Source organism: Salmo salar, chromosome 12 (genome assembly GCF_965601325.2).
Source record: "Salmo salar chromosome 12, fSalSal1, whole genome shotgun sequence".
In the NCBI taxonomy this organism is placed as follows: Eukaryota; Metazoa; Chordata; class Actinopteri; order Salmoniformes; family Salmonidae; genus Salmo; species Salmo salar.
In genome coordinates this window covers 12,867,532-12,888,879 of record NC_138302.1, presented here as the reverse complement: position 1 = coordinate 12,888,879, position 21,348 = coordinate 12,867,532, and the positions used below count along the sequence as shown (strand labels likewise).

At 41.0% G+C, this 21,348-nt stretch overlaps 1 long non-coding RNA gene across 1 annotated transcript; it reads right to left on the bottom strand.

The window, feature by feature from the left end:
* Nucleotides 1-3,281: 3,281 nt before the first annotated feature.
* LOC106564196 (uncharacterized) lies at nt 3,282-6,760 on the bottom strand. Its single transcript, XR_001319427.3, has 3 exons — nt 6,651-6,760; nt 5,115-5,207; nt 3,282-4,113 (listed from the first exon to the last, which is right to left on the bottom strand). It is a non-coding gene; the product is annotated as an uncharacterized LOC106564196 (long non-coding RNA).
* Between the last annotated feature and the right edge of the window lie 14,588 nt (nt 6,761-21,348).

Sequence of the window (21,348 nt, the reverse complement as noted above, 5' to 3'; positions counted from 1 at the left end):
ACATGACCGGTAATTGGGGAATGAAAACCAGGTGTGTGGGAAACAAAGACAAAACCAATGGAAAATGAAAAGTGGATCGGCGATGGCTAGAAGACCGGCGACGTCGACCGCCGAGCGCCGCCCGATCAAGGAGAGGAACCAACTTCGGCGGAAGTCGTGACAACTTTGATAACCAACCAGAGATAACTACTCATTTTCAGGTTAATTAAGAAAGCTAAACTTAGATATGTGTTTTTGGTTGTGTGTTTTTGGTTGTCAGTTAGACCATGCCTATCTCATGCTTGCCTATCTTACAAAAGTTTTTAAGTTATTTCAGAATATTTAGGCAAGTTATATACTCCTCAGAGCTCTCACATTATTTAAAAACAGCAACAAAGTTCAGGACAAACACACATATATCACCTATAACGACAACCTACCATTAAATTCTATATGTGATTTTTACTATATATAAACACACGCATGAATAAAATAGAATTTGACTGTGTTGACTGTGTTATTGACTGGGGGGGGGGGGGGGGGTCCTGTAGTACCCTCTCCCCTCCCTCCAGCCCCAGACCCGCTCCCAGCCCCCTGGTTCTCTTCAGACCCAGACCCCCCTCCCAGACCCCCTCCACCCCCAGCCATGGAGCTGCAAGGACCACAGGAGTGTTCTTCCCATGACCAACAGACACACTCAAACACATTCTCCTCATAACTGACAGTTGGAATACAACTATGGTCCGGTCCAGAAACTAAGTTCAACTAGACCCCATTGTAATGTTGGTGTTTGTAGATCTGAAGGAGCTGGGAAGGTTAAACACTTGTAATTGTCTTATTCAACAAACCCTTTCATTTCAGCAAAGCTTTATTGTAGTCCAGGTTGTCGTGTCGCATCAATTCGAATCTGGTATTAGAACAAATTATTTAGCAAAGAGTAACTCCTGTTTTCTTTGTACTTTAATTAATGCAAACACTTGAATGGTAAATATGATGTTCGTATATACGGTCTCACTGTAACACCATGCAGGGCAAAACAGCGAAGAGAGCGTCACATCCTTTGTTCTCCCTTATATACTCTGACAGAGATAGTTCCTGCTCACTGCTGGCCTGTCAGAGGGAGGATGAGCATGGTTTAAACTTACTCATCCTATCGTTGGCATGCAGGCTGGTCCCAGCCTCGTGACGCACTTCCTGTTGCCAGGTGTAGTTCTTGTCTTCAGCAGTTGACTTATCCGTAGTTTATGCTGGAGGTCATTTTGCAGGGCTCTGGCAGTGCTTCTCCTGCTCCTCCTTGCACAAAGGCGGAGGTAGCTGTCCTGCTGCTGGGTTGTTGCCCTCCTACGGCCTCCTCCACGTCTCCTGATGTACTGGCCTGTCTCCTGGTAGCGCCTCCATGCTCTGGACACTACGCTGACAGACACAGCAAACCTTCTTGCCACAGGTCGCATTGATGTGTCATCCTGGATGAGCTGCACTACCTGAGCCACTTGTGTGGGTTGTAGACTCCGTCTCATGCTACCACTAGAGTGAAAGCACCGCCAGAATTCAAAAGTGACCAAAACATCAGCCAGGAAGCAGGAACTGAGAAGTGGTCTGTGGTCCCCACCTGCAGAACCACTCCTTTATTGGGGGGGTCTTGCTAATTGCCTATGATTTCCACCTGTTGTCTATTCTATTTGCACAACAGCATGTGAAATTTATTGTCAATCAGTGTTGCTTCCTAAGTGGACAGTTTGATTTCACAGAAGTGTGATTGACTTGGAGTTACATTGTGTTGTTTAAGTGTTCCCTTTATTTTTTGGAGCAGTGTAGTAATAATAAAGAAAAACCCTGGAATGAGTAGGTGTGTCCAACGTTCTCTCTCTGAACCTATACGCTGTGCAAATCAATCCATGTGCTTACGCGCGCCACCAGTTGCCCATCCCTGATCTAACACGTTCTATGCAGTAATTGAAGTTGTGATGAATGCAATGGATTTAGTAGCTCCATTCAACCAATAGATGGCACTATCGACCCAAAATAAAATAAAAACAGCATGTGCAAGAAATTGCTTTCTTCTAATCAGTTAACATTATTAGCATAGACCTAGGGGATGGATTATTTATTAACTAAACTATTCCAGTACATTGTGAAACTCACCCTGTTTGTGAAACTCACCTTTACATTTTTTTGTTTTACCTCCTTTTTTTAATCCATCCGTACCCGGCTCCAGAACGATTCAGTTGGATGGGCCTTTGATTTCAGTTTACATTGGCCTTCATCAGAATAATCCCACAAAGGGAAGTGCCAGTGTTATGATTTTCCTTTGCAATGATGATTTATTTTTTAGATTGCACCTCAACTCACGTTGATTGAGCGCCCTCCTCTTCTTTCCAAAAAGGAATAGTTTCACCATTTTAAAACGAGAGTTCAGTTTACGTAACAGGGTTAACCTTAAAATGAGGGACGGTCGTAAATGAATCACTAATCACATAAATAAATAATCATCTTCAGAAATGATAACTTGCTGAATTTGCATGATATTTGTATTCGGCACCAACTCGCCCACGGATTGATGTTTCAGGACTGTCTCAATGAAGAGTTTAACATTGGACTAGCGCATCCACCATCGTAGTACAGATTAAGCTTGACATGGAATGTGAAGCTAACTGGCTTTATAAAAGCCTGAGTATATCTAGCTTGCTTCCTAGTGTAACTCTCTGATTTTAACCCCATATCTGTCCATATCCCATTTACATTACGTTTTACATTTTAGTCATTTAGGAGACACTCTTATCCAGAGCAATTTACAGTAGTGAATGCATACATTTCATTAAAAAAAATTCTCCGTACTGGTCCCCCGTGGAAACGAACCCACAATCCCGGCGTTGCAAACACCATGCTCTACCAACTGAGCCACACGGGTACAGTACAGACAGTGAGCTCAATTCCACAGCATCAGGAAACCAGAAACCACAAAGACATAGGAACTCAAGACGGAAAACACCATCACTGCCTCACTAGTTTCTATGAGCCAGAGGAGTTGAGAAGGCACACTTGTAGACCCCACCCCTGTTCAGATTGCAGAGACAATTTTATTTGTCCAACTCACCTGAAATCACACCAGCAGACTCTCAAAAGAAAGAAAACATACCTGTGTGGTCAATGTGGGAACAGATTTCAGACACCAAGGAAACTAAACACGCACCAGCTAACTGACACAGGAGAGAAGTCTTCCCACTGCTCTGTTTGTGGGAAGGGTTTCAGTCAGTCGAACAAACTAAAGACACACCAGAGAACTCACAGGAGAGAAGCCATACCAACGCTCTATTTTGTGTAGATTGTTGACAGAAAAATTACAATTGAATCCCACTTTGTTACACAACAAAATGTGGAAAAAGTCAAGGGGTGTGAATACTTCCTTGAAGGCACTGTATCTGTCCATATTCCCACAGGAAATTCATCAATCACAGACATCATGTCTTTAAGTAGGATTTCTATAATCACCCATTTATTTTTCTCAAGTAATTAAAAAGAAAATTCGGTCACTGTATGACTGTTTTTAAAAACAGTTGTTTCAGAGGGAAATGTATGAAACAAAAACTTCTAAATAGAAAAATGAATAAACATACTGTATGTCGATTACAAAGCTCAGTCTCCTGTCTCACTTTATTATGGAAGCTTGAAGATTGATAATTTCGGGTGTTTTATAGGTAGGCTATACTGTAAGTATAATATAGGTTATACACTTCCTTCTTTAGGCCTTTTCACACCAACAGAGTTGTTTGACTTGGTGAGAAAGGACCATTAGAGGTGGAGGAATTCATCTGGTCTCATACTGTGTGTGGAGGACTGAGATTGGAAAGTAGTCTAATGTCTGACCAAACTATACAAATATGTGGAACAGCTCAAGTCACTGCTTTGATGTTTGAGGAGAACGACAGGGTCTTGTCCAGGGTCAAGCCAAGGTTCTTTACACTCTAGGAGTGGGACACTGTGGAGTTGGCAACCACGATGGAGAGGTCTTGGAGCGGGCAGGCCTTCCCCCAGGAGGAAAATCAGTTTCATCTTGTCGATGTTGAGCTTGAGGTGGTGGGCCAACATCCAAGCTAAGATATCTGCAGGCACTCAGAGATGTGTGTCGCCACCTGGCTGTCAGAAGGGGGGAGGGAAGGCAATTGAGTGTCATCCGCATAGCAATGATAGGAGAGACCATGAGAGGATATGACTGAGCCAAGTGACTTGGTGTAAAGACAAAAAAGGAGAGTGCCTAGAAGCAAGCCCTAGGGGACACCAGTAGTGAGAGCATGTTGTGCAGACACAGATCCACGCCACCTGGTAGGAGAGACCTGCCAGGTAGGATGCAATCAATTTAAGCCCACTAGAAAGTGTGTGCCCCCAGGCTTGGAGGGAAGCAAAAGTCATTCTGCTACCTAAGAATAGTAAAGGCTCCTTTACTGTCTCAAATAGCCAAACAAACATATTCTTACCAACCCTTAGTAAACTTTTGGGAAAAATTATGTTTTTTACCAGACACAATGCTATTTTACAGTAAACGAATTGACAACAGACTTTCAGCGTGCTTATTGGGAAGGATATTCAACAAACACAGCACTTACACAAATGACTGATGATTGGCTGAGAGAAAATTATTAGAAAAAGATTGTGGGGGCTGTTTTGTTAGATGTCAGTGCTGCTTTTGACATTATTGGTCATAGTCTGCTTCTGGAAAAACGTAGTGTTATGGCTTTACACCCCCTGCTATATTGTGGATAAAGAGTTACTGTGTTTGCTAAATTACTAAAATGGAGGAAGGGATGGGAAAGGGGGCAGGTTGTCAGGCTACCAAACATCACTAGTTGCAGGATTTCATCTGGAGAGAGAGGGTAAAAAGAGGTCAAGGCGTAGGTTAATTCTAAGTGAGTGGGACTAGTGGACACAAAACGCTCAGTGAATGAGGAGTGAATTTCGTCAACCTTCTTTTCAAAGTGATTGGCAAAGTAATCTGCAGAGAGGGGGGAGGGGAGGTGGATTAAAGAGGGAGGAGAAGGTGGCAAAGATTATCCTAGGGTTAGAGGCAAATGTAGAAATTTAGAGTGAGAGAAAGTGGCTTTAGCAGCTATAAAAGGCAAAGAGAATTGTGTTAGAATTACCGCAGCACTGAGGTTGAAGTTGCCCAGTACGATGAGTGGTGAGCCATTAGCTTATCAAGGTGTCAAGCTTCTTGATGAACTCTTCCAGGGCACCTGGTGGGTGGTAGATGACAACAATGTTAAGCTTGAGTGGACAAGTGACAGTGAGAGCATGGAATTAAAATGAGGAGATGGACAAGAGAGAGAGAAGGAAAAGAGAAAATCTCCTCTTATCAGAAATGAGTAGCCCTGTGCCACCACCGCAACAACGAGATGCTCTCTGAATATGAGAGAACATGTAGTCAGATGAAGAGAGAGCAGTCAGAGTGGCAGTATTCTCAAGGGTAGTCCATGTCTTAGTGAGGGTCAAAAACTCTAAGGACTGAAGGGCAGCATAGGCTGAGATGAACTTGGCCTTGTAAACCGCAGATCGGCAGTTCCAAACGCTGCTGGAGACCAGGAATTCCACATGGGCTGTGCCTGCAGGGTACTCTAAATTAGAAGGGTTGGCAGCCATGGGCAACTGTAAAACCTTCTGAAGCGTCTTACCCAGTCGCGCCACCAAAAAGCTAACTATTCGGAAGGACAAGTGGACACACTTCAGGCTGATTCAGATTCCCATCTGCTGTACAAGCAATAACAAGTCTATACCCGTTTAGGAAAAAAGCATTTTAATGTATTATGTAATACTAGTTAGATAGCTTTGTCAGCATAGCGAAGGCATAACACATAGCAGAGGCTTCAGACTTTTATGAGATGGCTATAAATATAATCTACAGTGGTGGGAGAGGTTGGAATGAAGGTCAAACAGTCAGTCAACACAGACTAGATACATGGTGTCAGAAGGCAGTCAAGGAGCAGTGAGCAGTGAACAGTTACCCTCTCTGTCAGCTTACTTTAAGTTGCAGGTTTTGTGACATCTGTGGTTCTTAACAACCTTTTATTGCAGTGGGCTAAATCAGGGTCAAACAGAGTGTTTCTTGGTAGTCTTAAACCAATCTACGTTGAAACAAAAGTATTCACCTCACACACATGGTTATGAGCTTAAAAAAGACACCTGTACCATGTCAGATATAGAGTTGAAATGTATTACATTTTCAGTTTGCATCCCAATATTACACTTAATATACATCACAGAAGACTGAAATATAATAAAACCATTTTAAATAGAAAAACAGGATTTTCATTGGGTTTAAAAAAATAATGTTGATTAATTATGAAATTATGAAAAATTATGAATAACATTCCACCCATGAGGTCACTACAGGGCGATTTGGTCATTTGACTGCAGGAAAGGCTACACACAATGGCCACCCTCCAAGCTGACTACATTGCAGAAAAAAACATTCAGGGCTTAACATTATCCTGGAGATGACTGAAAATATTGTGTTGTTTGATGCAAGAAACCACTTTACAAAATAAAATGCATTACTATCCCATAACATTATTACAGAGAATCAGACAAATTATGCTACCATCTGCCTATTGTCAACTTAACTTATTGAAGCCTGTCTCTAAATGAAACACTGCCCCTTTAAGACAAAAAAAAGGTCTTACCTGACACGCTTTTCATTAGATGTCTAGAAATGTACACATTTTGTACTCATGTGTGGGCTGATATTCCTACTGCACAGCAGTCCCGGGGAGCTGCGTGGCAGTCTACTGAACATCTGTGCACATGCGCAGCTTAGAGGGAACATTGGTGCCAGCCACTGCCAGGGAAACTAATCCAAAGGATTGCTGTTATACCTTGTCCATAGACTGCTTACAGGGTAAGGAAACAAATGTGTAAGTTTGTCATTTTGGGTGAACTATCCCTTTAACATATCAGCTAACCGCATCATATGGTATAGCAATATGACGTGGCATGCAACAAATAAGAGACTCTGGAATGATGATTCTATGTGACCTAAAGAGAAAGGTCCTGTCCCAGGACCATGGAGTGTGAGGTAAAGTTGATCAGACACATTGGTTCCACACTGATGTCATTTCAATGTTGTGATGTTGAACAGATTTACTGTTCAACATGTGGAGAGGAAAGTGAATTATGAATAGGTTCTGAAAGAGGAACCCTTAACTACTTGAGAAAGGAAGGTTATCTAGAAAGTCAGTCTGTGTGCCACATTATTGTAGCTATTAGAATGCTGTTGGGGTGATTCCTCAACCAGAACAAAAAAATACCATGATTTCTGAGGGGATTTTAATGACACTTAAGTAAGTGTTACCAGGGGTCTCTTCACCATCCCCAAATCCAAAACGAATTCAAAGCAACCCACAGTATTATATAGAGCCATGATCGCTTGGAACTCCATCTCAAATTACAGTGAATTAGCTTTAAAAAAACGAATGAAACAACATCTCACAGCACAATGCCACTTTAGCAACAGCTAGTGGGGATCCTAATAAAATACAAATCCTAGAAGGGTCTTTTGGAGGAAGGGTTGTTGACATATATTTGACATTTGTATCTTAAAGCATACTTGAGAAATAATTAACTGAAGTTGGAACACTGGTGACATTTAACGACCCTGTAAAACATCCGTTATCTGGTTCTCAGAAACAAAAGCAGGTGAGTGTGTTGTGAACCTCCATCCAAGTTGATTTGCTAAGCTTAATCAAAATTGTTGTCATATTGCCTTAGATGTGATCCTAGAAAGATTTTAATTAAACATTGAGCATTGAACAATGCCTTCTTAAGAAGCTGGTGGCTACCAGCTTCTTAATGTTTAGTTATGGTGTGCCTAATGAACACAACCCTGATTCTGATCCAACAAATTACATACAACATTACTGAGGGGATTGCGACATTAAAGTTGACTATGACAGTTTGACATACAGTTCAAGTCGGAAGTTTACATACACTTAGGTTGGAGTCATTAAAATGTCTTGTTAACAAACTATAGTTTTGGCAAGTCGGTTAGGACATCTACTTTGTGCATGACACAAGTCATTTTTCCAACAATTGTTTACAGACAGATTATTTCACTTATAATTCACTGTACCACAATTACAGTGGGTCAGAAGTTTACATACACTAAGTTGACTGTGCCTTTAAATAGATTGGAAAATTCCAGAAATTGATGTCATGGCTTTAGAAGCTTCTGATAGGCTAATTTACATAATTTGAGTCAATTGGAGGTGTACCTGTGGATGTATTTCAAGGCTTACCTTCAAACTCAGTGCTTCTTTGCTTGACCGCATGGGAAAATCAAAAGAATTGAGCCAAGACCTCAGAAAAAAAATTGTAGTACTCCACAAGTCTGGTTCATCCTTGGGAGCAATTTCCAAACGCCTGAAGGTACCACGTTCATCTGTACAAACAATAGTATGCAAGTATAAACACCATGGGACCACGCAGCCATCATACCTCTCAGGAAGGAGAAGTGTTCTGTCTCCTAGAGATTAACGTACTTTGGTGCAAAAAGTGCAAATCAATCCCAGAACAATAGCAAAGGACCTTGTGAAGATGCTGGAGGAAACAGGTTCAAAAATATCCATATCCACAGTAAAACGAGTCCTATATCGACATAACCTGAACGGACGCTCAGCAACGAAGAAGCCACTGCTCCAAAACCGCCATAAAAAAGCCAGACTACGGTTTGCAACTGCACATGCGGACAAAGATCGTACTTTTTGGAGAAATGTCCTCTGGTCTGATGAAACAAAAATGGAACTGTTTGGCTATAATGACCATTGTTATATTTGGAGGAAAAAGGGGGAGACTTGCAAGCCGAAGAACACCATCCCAACCGTGAAGCATGGGGGTGGCAGCATCATGTTGTGGGGGTGCTTTGCTGCAGGACGGACTGGTGCACTTCACATAATAGATGGCATCATGAGGGAGGAAAATTATCTGGATATATTGAAACAACATCTCAGGACATAAGTCAGGAAGTTTCAGCTTGGTCGCAAATGGGTCTTCCAAATGGACAATGACCCCAAGCATACTTCCAAAGTTGTGGCAAAATGGCTTAAGGACAACAAAGTCAAGTTATTGGAGTGGCCATCACAAAGCCCTGACCTCAATCCTATAGAAAATGAGTGGGCAGAACTAAAAAAGCGTGTACAAGCAAGGAGGCCTACAAACCTGAATGAGTTACACCAGCTCTGTCAGGAGGAATGGGCCAAAATTCACCCAACTTATTGTGGGTAGCTTGTGGAAGCCTACCCGGAATGTTTGACCCAAGTTAAACAATTTAAAGGCAATTCTACTAAATACTAATTGAGTGTATGTAAACTTCTCACCCACTGGGAATGTGATGAAAGAAATAAAAGCTGAAATAAATCATTCTCTCTACTATAATTCTGACATTTCACATTCTTAAAATAAAGTGGTGATCCTAACTGACCTAAGACACGGAATTATTACTAGGATTAAATGTCAGGAATTGTGAAAAACTGAGTTTTTAAACGTATTTGGCTAAGGTGTATGTAAACTTCCGACTTCAACTGTAAGTCCCTCATCACATGGCCCTGTTCATGGGATAATTTGCAGGACTATAAAGCAGAGGCTTCCATCATCAGATCTTCAGTCATCCCAGATATAACAGCTGCCATAGAGGTCGAGGCTATTACCAAAGCAGCAGTTAAACTGGACAACCTTCTATTCAACACCTTGTATTCAACTCATTCACATGCAGACTGGATCAGGATTCCCATTTTTCCCATGATTTAAATCAGTCTTCCAATTGTGCGACTTGATGTGAAGTGTTTCACTTCTAAACATTGACTCGTTGGCTCCCGAGTGGTGCAGCAGTCTAAGGCACTGCATCACAGCTCAAGAGGCGCCACTACAGTACCTGTTTGAATGCAGGCTGCATCACATCCGGCTGTGATTGGGAGTCCCATTGGGCAACGCACAATTGGCCCAGCATTGTCTGGGTTTGGCCGGGGTAGGCCGTCATTGTAAATAATAATTTGTTTATTTAAATAAAGGTAAAATAATAATCATAATAAATATATATAAATTGTGTGGGTCCATCTAGTGGATTGGGCTGTCACTTGTCCTGACTCTTCCAAAAGGCTTGGCTAGAATGAGTCCCCTGCTCCCCCAGAGACGCTTGTGTTCCAACAGCTGCAGCTGAAGGGAGGTTATGGGATTCCCAGTTTTATTTATGTTCTCTGTTATGGACTTGACTGTGTCTTCCTACAATCTACATCATATATGGTCATATCCTCTGGTGCACGGCTCAAATGGAAGCAGATCTGGAGATGAAGCAATAAAGCAATGCCAAATTAACTTAGATATATTGCTGTGGAAGCTGGGATTATTTCTGACACAACCATTTCTGAACATGTCCATATTGGGCTAGTACATTATCTGTGGTGCTTGTACATTATCTGTGGCTTTGGTAACTCTGCCATCGACTGTATGGGATCAAATTGGAGTTTCAAGAACAGTTCAGAAGATGTGGTTTGATACTATCTCTATGACGCAGGGTCATGAAGCATGAAGAAATCCCAAACTACTTTAGGCTGCATGTATTTCTGACACCCAGTTTGGATCATGGCCATGTTTGGAAAAGATTACAGACAGGGGGTAATAATTTGGACTGCTTGTTGGTCCAAAGATCTATACAGCTTGCTGAAAAACACAACAGCTCCCCATTTGATCCAAGTGTTTCTCCTTGTAAATGTATTAGATTAATATTACATTTATCCCTCCATTGACTTCACACTGCATGCTGAAGAGTGAAGACCTCATACCTATACTGTAGACCACAGAGAGATCTGATACAGGCCAGCACATTGTTTTGACCTTATTCGTCGACCATGAGGTCCTCACATTGCTGACACCGTAATAGATTTACAGTGAGATATGTGGCCTGGAAAATAAGATCTGAATGAACTGAGCCAAGCTTGGTTGTTTTTTGCATCCATGCCACAACATTTGACAATTCACATCCAGATTTAAATTTCTACTGGCTGTGACATTTGAACGGTTGAATCATGTAATAAAAAATGCTGATGTGAGCCAAGGCCCTGGGTTGTCTCAGGCAAACTGTCTGTGGTGATACAATTACTTTGCTAGCACAGACTGAGTAATTTGAAACACCCTTAAAGTGGCAGTCCAGGCTCCTTTTCACTTCATTTAACACCTAATTTACTTAACAAAAGGCACATCTCAATAGGTGGTTCAGGTAAGTCATGATATAGCACAAGTAGCTCAACACAGACACTACTGTACATGATCAAAAGTATGTGGACACCTGCTCGTCAAACATCTCATTTCAAAATCGTGGGCATTAATATGAGGTTGTTCCCCTCTTTGCTACTATAACATTCTTCACTCTTCTGGGAAGGCTTTCTTCTAGATAATGGAACATTGCTGTGTGGACTTGCTTCCGTTCAGCCACAAGAGCATTAGTGAGGTTGGCAACTGGTGTTGGGCGATTTGGACTGGCTCGCAAAGAATTCCAATTCATCCCAAAGGTGTTAGATGGGGTTGAGATCAGGGCTCTGTGCAGGCCGGTCAAGTTCTTCAACACCAATCTCGACAAACCATTACTGTCTGGACCTCGCTTTCTGCACGGGGGCATTGTCATGCTGAAACAGGAAAGGGCCTTCCCCAAACTGTAGCCACATAGTTGGAAGCATAGAATCATCTAGAATGTCATTGTATGTTGTAGTGTTTAGTTTTCCCTTCACTGGAACTAAAGGGCCTAGCTCCACCACCAAACTTTACAGTTGGCGCTATGCATTGGGGAAAGTAGGGAGTTCTCCTGGGATCCATCATGCACAACACATCACCAGGGGCAAAGTACCTGCCCTCTAAGACATCTACAGCACCCGATGTCACAGGAAGCCAAAAAGATAATCAAGGACAACAACCACCTGAGCCACTGCCTGTTCACCCCGCTGCCATCCAGAAGGCGAGGTCAATACAGGTGCATCAGAGCTGGGACCGAGAGACTGAAAAACAGCTTCGACCTCAAGGCCATCAGACTGCTAAACAGCCATCACTAACTCAGAGAGGCTGCTGCCTACATTGAGACTCCAATCACTGGCCACTTTAATAAATGGATCACTAGTCACTTTAAACAATGCCACTTTAATAATGTTAACATATCTTACGTTACTCATCTCATATGTATATACTGTACCTTATACCATCTATTGCACCAAGCCGCTCGGCCATTGTGGTACATATTCTTATTCCACCCCTTTAGATTTGTGTGTATTACGTAGTTGTTGGGGAATTGTTAGATTACTTGTTAAATATTACTGCACTGTCAGAACTAGATGCAAAAGCATTTCGCTACACTCGCATTAACATCTGCTAACCATGTGTATGTGACCAATAAAATTTGATTTGATTTGAATCACTGCATCTGCCGATGTCGCACTTCCTCATCTGGAGGTGAAAGGTGACAGAGCTAGAGCGTTGTTTTTCAGACCAAGAGACATGCCGAAAATCGGTCTTTTCACAAAATAGTCTGTAGAATCCGAATGGTTTGAACGCGGTGGTGTTCTCCATTTTGCTCTACGACCCCGATAAGCAGGCTGGGACTCCTCAGATGTCGGTACAGCTGATCTGCCAACTTCTGTCTGTAGCGTCCGAACAGTTTGGACTACACAGTAATATGTGGAAAGGTGAGACTCTCACAAATACTTACATGTTGGTTATTTCGCTCTAGGACGCCCACAGGCCTCACAAGACTCGTCTGAAGGTACCAGTTGAAACAAATGTATGGAAGTACACTATATACGGAGACTGTTAAGTAAAGAAAAATAAGGAGTTAAATACACACACACACACATATATATATATATATGTATATATATATATATATGTATATATATATATATATATATATGTATGAAGACATCAAAACTATGAAATAACACATGGAATCATGTAACCAAAAAAAGTGTTAAACAAATCAAAATATATTTTATATTGAGATTCTTCAAGGTAACCACCCTTTGCCTTGATGACAGCTTTGCATACCCTTGGCATTCTCTCAACCAGCTTCATGAGGTACAGTAGTCACCTGGAATGCATTTCAATTAACAGGTGTACCTTGTTAAAAGTTCATTTGTGGAATTTCTTTCCTTCTTAATGCATTTGAGCCAATCAGTTGTGTTGCGGACAAAGTAGGGTTGGTATACAGAAGACAGCCCTATTTGGTAAAAGAGCAAGTCCATATTATGTCAAGAACAGCTCAAATATCAAAGAGAAATGACAGTCCATCAGTACTTTAAGACATGAAGGTCAGTCAATCCGGAAAATTTCAAGAACTTTGAAAGTTTCTTCAAGTGCAGTCGCAAAAACCATCAAGCGCTGTGATGAAAATGGCTCTCATGAGGACCGCCACAGGAAAGGAAAACCCAGAGTTACCTCTGCTGCAGAGGATAAGTTCATTAGAGTTAACTGCTCCCCAGATAGCAGCCCAAATAAATGCTTCACAGAGTTCAAGTAACAGTCACGTTTCAACTTCAACTGTTCAGAGGAGATTACGTGAATTAGGCCTTCGTGGTTGAATTGCTGCAAAGAAACCACTACTAAAGGACATCATAAGAAGAGACTTGCTTAGGCCAAGAAACACGAGCAATGGACATTAGACCAGGGGAAATCTGTCCTTTGGTCTGATGAGTCTAAATGTGTGATTTTTGGTTCCAACCGCCGTGTCTTTGTGAGATGCAGAGTAGGTGAATGGAAGATCTCTGCATGTGTGGTTCCCATCGTGAAGCATGGAGGTGGAGGTTTGATGGTGTGGCATATTTAACCAACATGGCTACCACAGCATTCTGCAGTGATATGCCATTCCATCTGGTTTGTGCTTAGTGGGACTATCATTTGTTTTTCAACAGGACAATGACCCAAAACACATCTCCAGGCTGTTTAAGGGTTATTTTACTAAGGAGAGTGATGGAGTGCTGCATCAGATGACCTGGCCGCCACAATCACCCAACCTCAACCCAATTGAGATGGTTTGGGATGAGTTGGACCGCAGAGTGAAGGAATATATATATTTATTTTCTTTCTTTTTTAATACTTCAAGGACTCTTACAATTCTAATTCAAATTGCAAAATGATCTTTGGTATGACCTTAAAACAATTTCATATAGCTTAGGCTAGCACATGTGAAACACCTTCTGACTAACGAGATGGACAAGCCAGCACAGGTGTAACACATACTGACTAATGAGGTGACACCAATCCCTACGTGCTAACGTGCTATATGTCCAACATCAAAATGTAAAAAAATTACTTACTAAAAACCTGTAACAATATGAATTATTCATTTGTAGACGAACAGGAATTAGAGCCATACTTAGTCAGTGGCACAGATGGAGCTACCCAAGCAAAATATATATCTCGTTAAAATGTCAATATTTGGTTGCGTTGACAACCAAACACAATTCAAAATCTATTTTATAGTACCTTCAAAAAGTATGGAAAACCTAAATAAGTTCAGGAGTGAAAATGTGCAAGTCACATAACTCATTTTGTGTGCTATAATAATGTTTAACATGCATTTTGAATGACTACCTCATCTCTGTATCCCACACCTGCAATTACCTGTAAGGTCCCTACAGTATGTCGAGCAGTGAATTTCAACCACAAAGAGCAGGGAGGTTTTCCAAAGCCTCGCAAAGAATGGCAGCTATTGGTAGATGGGTAAAAAAAAGCAGACATTGAATATCACTTTGAGCTTGGTGAAGTTATTAATGACACTTTGGATGGTGTATCAATACACCCAGTCTCTACAAAGATACAGAAGGCCTTCCTAACTCAGTTGCCGGAGAGGAAGGTAACCGCTCAGCGATTTCACCATGAGGTCACCAAATCGCCTACTAAAGATACATCGTAACATGGTTCTAACGATGATCTTAACACTACGAAAGCTCTGGGAAACGAGGCCCTGTTGCTTTGGTACGCTTCTTGTAACTCTGCCTTTGACTGTATGGGATCAAATTGGAGTTTCAAGAACAGCTCAGCAGATGTGGTTTGATACCATCTCTATGACGCAGGGTCATAAAGCAATCCCAAAATGTATTTCTGACTTCCGGTTTCGGAACATGGCCATTGGCCATGAGAAGGTCACTGACAGGGGGTGACATTTTTAACTACGTTTTGCAACTCTGCTGTTTATGCCATTTAATATGTTTGTCAAAAGATCTGTAGAGCTTGCTGAAAAACACAACAGCTCCTCATTTGATCCAAGTGTTTCTCCTTGTAAATGTATTAGATTAATATTACATTTATCCCTCCATTGACTTCACACTACATGTTGAAAGGTGAAGACCTCATACCTATAATGTGGAACACAGAGAGATCCGATACAGGCCAGCACATTATTTTGACCTTATTCGTCGACCTTGAGGTCCTCACATTGACCACCACCGTAATAGATTTACAGCGAGATATGTGACCTGGAAAATAAGGTCTGAATTATCCGAGCCAAGCTTGGTTGTTTTGTGGATCCTTGCCACAGCATGTGACATTTCATATCCAGATTTAGATTTTTACTGGCTGTGACATTTGAATGGATTGAATCGTAAAAAAAATGCTGATGTGAGCCAAGTCTCTGGGGTGTCTCAGGCAAACTCCTGTCTGTGGTGATAAAACTACTTTGCGAGCACAGACTGAGTAGTTTAAAGCACCCTTAAAATGTATTGGATCAAGAGTTACTATTCAAACCTCCTAAGACCCTGATAAAATGTATCAAATATGTACAATAACAGTTTTATAATGACAGTTTACTCAACTGCTTAATGACATCTGGCAGTTAATAATAGTATATCAGGGGCCTTCAACTCCTGTTCTGGACAGCCCATCCACATGGTGTGCAGGCTTTTATTCCAGCCCAGCACCACAGCAGGTTCAGCTAAATCAGACAAGAAGAGGCAAAGTGAGAGGTTTACTCTGCCCAAAAGCTGTCCACGAAAATAAGCCACGAAGTGAGGAATTTTTGTATGGAGGTCAATGAGAGAGTGTCGAATTTGGTCAACAAAAACTGGAATTGCTAATATGCTACATGAGGCTTATTTGATGGAATAGAAGTTTCGTAATGGTTAGGTTGTTGCGAATCCACACATTTTGGCAACTTTTTAAAAACTTCTTTATATCGGAGTTGTGCCTGTTGTCATAGAGATAGATAGAGGACGAATCATGGATACAACCCATGGACATTGCCATTGAGGGCTTCTACCATTTTAAAGTAGTCAACAATGAAGAATGCAACTGACTAGTTTAAAATGGAGATAGCCTCAATGGCGCTGGCCATGCTCTCACAGATACTATAATGGCACAGATACTAATATGAGTCCTCTACCTAGCTCTATGGCCTGTTGTTCACAGGTGTATCTGCTCTCTCATTGGATAAAAGGGCCCCACCTGATCTTGCCTCCCCTGCCTTCCATCTTTGAGGACACATATTTCCATTGTTAGAGTGGTCACTCAAATATCTTGTCAATATAATAGACTTTGGCTAAATCAACTTGTTGTGAAGGGTCATGCCTCTCCTACAGGACAATTTTGCCTAATGCCCCTAGGCCTCGCCCCTTCCCTCCACACCTGTTCCCTCTCCAAAATCACCTCTCCTCTGCTTTTTTTCAACCCTTTCATTTCCCATATAAGCAGTATACTTCTACATGGGTTATAGTTATTGCTTGATGATGCCATGGGGCGGCCTGATTCCTTCCGTCCTTCCTTTGTGTGTGACATGAGAAAATAAGTGCCTTTGTAGATATTGTAGCAGTAAATCCTATATATATAATGCTGCCTTTAACTTGCCCTATGTTAATCCTTATATTAATACCCTCAGTTTATGCTAAATGCTATTGCTCCTATGTTAATCCTTTTGGGGCGGTAGGTAGCCTAGTGATTACAGCTTTAGGCCATTAACCGAAAGGTTTCTGGATCGAATCCCCGAGCTGACAAGGTAAAAATCTGTCGTTCTGCCCCTGAACAAGGTAGTAAGCCGTCACTGTAAATATGAATTTGTTCTTAATTGACTTGCCTAGTTTCAAAAAATATAATAAAATCTTTATATTCATGCCCTCGGTTTATGCTAAATGCTATTGCTCCTGATGTTAATCCTGGTAGTCTCCTAAATTTGGAGTTTTATGTTGCTGTAGCAAACCCCTTCCCATTATCTAGTAGGCACACAACATAGGGCGGCGCACAATTAGCCCAGCGTCGTCCAGGTTTGCCAGGGTAGGCCATCATTGTAAATAAGAATTTGTTCTTATGTAACTTGCCTAGTTAAGTAAGAGTTAAATAAAAATCTAGTCACCTGGCACTACATTGTAATTCATTCACCTTTATGTTGATGTGTTCCTAATATTTTCCCTTTCAGATCACCACATCCTTCCACAACTTAACTTTCCTAATGGCCTGACAAGCCCCAACTCTTAAACCCTAATCAACCTCCCTTCTTAACCCTCCCCAATGTGCTCTGTGTTCCTGTTCAACTGTGTGTAATAAATACTAAACTTGGATTCCTCATCTCCATCTCCTCATTGCATTCTGACCAATGAGCCATAGTATCAGCAGAAACTCTAAACCAGTCAGCTATAGAAAACATCCTAATACAGCCCTTCCTATGTTTTACAACTGATCATCTTAAACAATCTTTAATTGAGCTCTGAATTACTTGAAATAAGGTTCAGTATGGTAGAAATACAATTCCATTCAATCACACTGCTTTTAAATGAGAAATCAATTCAGTTTACTTCCTGAAATGACTTGCAATGACCTCAGCCCTGATCTCGATACAGCCACAACAAAGAGAAGGCTGCTACAGGATTGCTATTTTACCATTAAAACGTACTGTATGATACCAATATAATTATTAGCTAACTAGATTACTGAACTGGCTAGAGTCTGATTCGATTTTTACCTTGGCTAATTAGCTAAAAGCCATTTTTGTAATTTGCCTTATTCTAATCAGACTTTATTATTCAAATTTTCTATGTAACTTGCACTTGTGTTTTCAGGCTGATTTATTTCCCTCAAAGTTATTTCATTAAAGTTTGCGATTTATTAATATTATATTACTAGTGTACGTCTTTCCTTATCATATGTAAGATTAAATGCCATTTGTAATATGTTTTGTTACAGATGTGGTTAATATACAATCCACATTTAAAAAAAGTGTTTATTCCATAGAATTCTAAAACACTACAATTCACTAAAACGTGTAACTCATTCACAGTAAAAGGCATTAATATTCTGATTTCAATCCTTACAAAATAAGGAAGACTCGATATGCTCTAAGTTTGTCTCTATATTAATTAGGAAGTTGTGTAAATGGTAGTTGTTTGGGGAAAAACATTGATTTTCTTATAAGATACACATTTTCACAGGTGTTTTTTCTTGACTGATTACCATTTGATTGATGTGGTGCTATTTTATGTCATATATTAGAAAAGGCTGTTTCTCAGTTTTCAAAATATGCATAATGTTTTCATATATGGTTTCACACCAGCAAATTCTGCTCATTAATGCACGCAGTGTTCATGGCCTTTCAGACATTTTTGGGAAATCCTGCCAGTGATGCAACAATGCCAATATGGCGATTTACAGATAGCTAGTGTTCTAAAGCCTAGTGTTTCTATTCCTCTTTAATTACAAGTACCCCTACACTTCATTTTTACTAGCTAAATCCAGTGTAACACCTAGTAATTACATTGTACTTAGGCAGATATTGCATGCACTCTGTGGTGTACTGGTGTGTTAATCCTCACACTTGGATGGCAAGGAGGTTCAAGTTGTCATAATGGGTAACGTACACATGAATTCACGGGTAGGTAATTAAAGCCCATTGAGCCACCAACTTTTGTAATTTTGGACACCCAGTACATCTGTACATTAGAGATGACAAACTTGTGACAGTTGTTACTGAATCAAATGCAGCCAAGAAGAAAGGAAACAGTAAATCAATGAATTTAGAGAGAACTTGCACATTTGTAACAAACAAGCAATCGTTGTTACACCTCTTTAATTACAGACTACAATTACATCCAGTTGTATGTTGTTATTACAGTGTAACTAAGTTATTACAATTAATGACAATACTTGTATTTACAATGTAATAAGGACCCCTTAAAATGAAGTTATTTGTGCTTAGTGGGACTATCATTTGTTTTTCAACAGGACAATGACCCAACACACCTTCAGGCTGTGTAAGGGCTATTTTGACCAAGAAGCAGAGTGATGGAGTGCTGCATCAGATGACCTGGCCTCCACAATCACCCGACCTCAACCCAATTGAGATGGTTTGGGATGAGTTGGACCGCAGAGTGAAAGAAAAGCAGCTAACAAGTGCTCAGCATATGTGGGAACTCATTTTTTAAAATATTTTATTTCACCTTTATTTAACCAGGTAGGCAAGTTGAGAACAAGTTCTCATTTACCATTGCGACCTGGCCAAGATAAAGCAAAGCAGTTCGACACATACAACAACACAGAGTTACACATGGAGTAAAACAAACTTACAGTCATTAATACAGTACAAAAATAAGTCTATATACAATGTGAGCAAATGAGGTGAGATAAGGGAGGTAAAGGCAAAAAAGGCCATGGTGGCAAAGTAAATACAATATAGCAAGTAAAACACTGGGATGGTAGATTTGTAGTGGAAGAAAGTGCAAAGTAGAAATAGAAATAATGGGGTGCAAAAAATAAATAAATACAGTAGGGGAAGAGGTAGTTGTTTGGGCTAAATTATAGATGGGCCATGTACAGGTGCAGTGATCTGTGAGCTGCTCTGACAGCTGGTGCTTAAAGCTAGTGAGGGAGATAAGTGTTTCCAGTTTCAGAGATTCTTGTAGTTCGTTCCAGTCATTGGCAGCAGAGAACTGAAAGGAGAGATGGCCAAAGGAGGAATTGGCTTTGGGGGTGACCAGAGAGATATACCTGCTGGAGCGCGTGCTACAGGTGGGTGCTGCTATGGTGACCAGTGAGCTGAGATAGGGGGGGACTTTACCTAGCAGGGTCTTGTAGATGACCTGGAGCCAGTGGGTTTGGCGACGAGTATGAAGTGAGGGCCAGCCAACGAGAGCGTACAGGTCGCAGTGGTGGGTAGTATATGGGGCTTTGGTAAACAAAACGGATGGCACTGTGATAGACTGCATCCAGTTTATTGAGTAGGGTATTGGAGGCTATTTTGTAAATGACATCGCCGAAGTAGAGGATCGGTTGGATGGTCAGTTTTACGAGGGTATGTTTGGCAGCATGAGTGAAGGATGCTTTGTTGCGAAATAGGAAGCTAATTCTAGATTTAACTTTGGATTGGAGCTGTTTGATGTGAGTCTGGAAGGAGAGCTTACAGTCTAACCAGACACCTAGGTATTTGTAGTTGTCCACATATTCTAAGTCAGAACTGTCCAGAGTAGTGATGCTGGACAGGCGGGCAGGTGCAGGCAGCGATCGGTTGAAGAGCATGCATTTAGTTTTACTTGTATTTAAGAGCCGTTGGAGGCCACGGAAGGAGAGTTGTATGGCACTGAAGCTCGTCTGGAGGGTAGCTAACACAGTGTCCAAAGAAGTATACAGAATGGTGTCGTCTGCGTAGAGGTGGATCAGAGACTCACCAGCAGCAAGAGTGACATCATTGACGTATACAGAGAAAAGAGTTGGCCCAAGAATTGAACCCTGTGGCACCCCCATTGAACCCTGTGGCAACCCTGTGGCACCCCCACTCCAGCTTCACAAAGACATTCCTTGTGAAGCTGGTTGAGAGAATGCCAAGAGTGTGCAAAGCTGTCATCAAGGCAAAGGGTGGCTACTTTGAAGAATCTAAAATCTAAAATATATTTTGATTTGTTTAACACTTTTTTGGTTACTACATGTGTTATTTCATAGTTTTGATGTCTTCTCTATTATTCTACAATGTAGAACATAGTAAAAAATTAAGAAAAACCCTTGAAAGAGTAGATGTGTCCAAACTTTTGACTGGTACTGTATAACCTGTTCTTGAAAGCCTACTGTTTCTGTTCAAGCTTTTGAATATTAATTTAATATGGTTCCACCAGGGTGATAAATCAAACTAAGCAAAGCACGAGGTAACGGCCAACTCCGTCACAAGCATGAGGTGAGGAGACAGTTCAGATGTATTTACAAGAAAAAAAATTGAAAACAATTGATGAACATATATATAAATAAACTTGTTGATGAGGATTAATGCCACTAAAATGGAATTAAATAAGGTCAGATTAGATTTCATGGAAACTATTTTAGTGGTGGTTTGGCAACATGGACTCACTCCATTACACTATACGAGGTTCAGTAGAAGTAACATTG